Source organism: Oratosquilla oratoria, chromosome 10, assembly GCF_046742065.1.
Source record: "Oratosquilla oratoria isolate Oo_2021 chromosome 10, ASM4674206v1, whole genome shotgun sequence".
In the NCBI taxonomy this organism is placed as follows: domain Eukaryota; kingdom Metazoa; phylum Arthropoda; class Malacostraca; order Stomatopoda; family Squillidae; genus Oratosquilla; species Oratosquilla oratoria.
This window is the reverse complement of record NC_134786.1, coordinates 46,226,330-46,228,605: the sequence shown is the minus strand read 5'-3', so window position 1 is coordinate 46,228,605 and position 2,276 is coordinate 46,226,330.

Below are 2,276 nucleotides of genomic sequence, written 5' to 3'. Positions count from 1 at the left end.
GCGATCTTAAGCAACGAAGCCAAGTCTATACTTAGACGACTGGAAAATCGCCATGACAAGATCATTAATGCAAATATTGCTGTTTTCTTCAATGAAATCTGTCCACAGGAAAGCATTCTGTAAGTTGGGTGAGAAAGCAGACTAGAATGAAAGATATTATGGAGGCGGTAAAAGAGAGGAAGTTGAATTTGGCAGGTAAGTTAGTGCGAATGACTGATGAGCGATGGAGCAAGTGTGTTACTGAGTGAACGCCGCAACATGGAAAGCGTGGAAGAGGAAAGGAGGGAATACAGTACAGACAAAAGAAAATAAAAGAAAAGAGACCAATTACTGAAAAAATGCTTGAATGTAAACAAACCGAGTGTAGGTTTGAGAAATATGAAAGGTGAGAATGTGAGCTGGGAGTGAGACTAAGAGCTGGGTGAGAGAGTAAATGGATAAGAGTGAGAGTGAGAGCTGGTGTGAGAGTAGGAAGTGTGAATAACGAGAATGAGAACTGGAGTAGGTGTAAAAGTAGAAGTAAAAGAGAGATTGGAGATGGGAGAAATATGGGTGAGAGTGAGAGAGAGTGTGCATGAGAGGGAGTGAGAGTAAGAGTAACATTAAGGCTAAGAGTAAGCGTATGATCATGAATAGAAATATGAGTATGAGTATGAGTGACAATAAGAGTCAGAGTAAAAGTATAAATACCATTACAAGTATTAACATGATTACAAGTATGAGTATGAATATGAGTACGAATATGAATATGAGCATAATCGAGCATTTCAGTTGACTTAATAACCAGTCAAGGAATTTTTTCAAATATCTATATTTGAAAAGAACATATCAATCAAATGTTCACATACATAATTCTAATGAATGTGTGCGTGAACGTGCGTGTGCGTGTGTGTGTGTGTGTGTGTGTGTGTGTGTGTGTGTGTGTGTGTGTGTGTGTGTGTGTGTGTGTGTGTGTGTGTGTGTGTGTGTGTGTGTGTGTGTGTGTGTGTGTGTGTGTGTGTTTGTGTTTGTGTGTGTGCGTGCATGTGTTTACATGCATTCATATGTATGCATACATGCATTTTTTCCTATTTCTGATGATCAAAAATGCTTTCACATCCCCTGAAAATAATCTTCACAATTTTACAATTCGACTTTCTTTACACACACAACCTTCAACGGCAGGAAGTGCAGTGTCCGAGAGCTGCAACAGTTGTCCCGCGATTACCAAGTTTTATCAATGTAATAGCTTCATCTACCATACAGTTGGTCGAACAAATAAGCTATTTATGTTCACCAGAACCGCCCCCCCCCTTGTTTCTCTCACCACAATCTCCCAAACCTTTTCCCAACCCCCACCCAGTATCCCCCCAATATTCCCTTACCCGAATCTTCCCCACCTCTTTAATTCCCCCTTCAATCCCCCAACCACAACACCCCCCCAAACCCCAATATCCCCCATCTTTCCCCCCACCCCAATATCCTCCCATCTTCTACCCCCCCCCCCCCATGGAAAGATTATGAGTCAAATTACTTGTTACACACCACATTTGACCCGTCCCCTTACCTTTCCCCCCCCCCAATATCCCCCCTTCCCCCATTCCTCCTTGCCCCCGCCACCCGTTTCCACTTATCTTCCGCAACACACAAAAAAATACAAATTACATCCTAAGTTTGTTATTCTTTTTTTTTTATATATATAAAACTCAATTTTATCACCTTTCGTACGAAGATAAAACTTTTTATGTCTCTCCCTCTCATTCTCTCACTCTCCCTATCCTTCTCCCTCTAGCTCTCCTCCTCTCTCTTCCTCTCCTTTACTCTCTCCATCTCCCTCACCTGCACCCTCCCTCTCTTTTTCCTTCTCCTTCTCCCTCATCCTCTCTCTCTCCTTCACCTCTCATCCTCTCTCGCTTCCTCTCCTTTTCCTTCTCCTTCTCCCACTCCTCCCTTACCCTCTCCGTCACCCTCACCCTAACTCTCCCTCTTCCTCTCTCGTCCCTCCTCTCCCTCCCTATGTCGTCCTCCTTCTTGCTCTTCCTCCTCCTCCTAATCATCTCCCTCTCTCTTTCTCTCTCCTTTTTTTTATTCTTCCTCTTACTTCTTTTATTCTCATTTATCCCCATTTTTCATCTTCCCTCATTACTCCCCTTCATTCCCACCTCCTATTCCTTTTCTCTCCCTTACTCTCACTCCCACACACTACTTTGGTATTTTCAATACCTCCCTTCTCTCTCTCTCTCTCTCTCTCTCTCTCTCTCTCTCTCTCTCTCTCTCTCTCTCTCTATCTCTCTCTC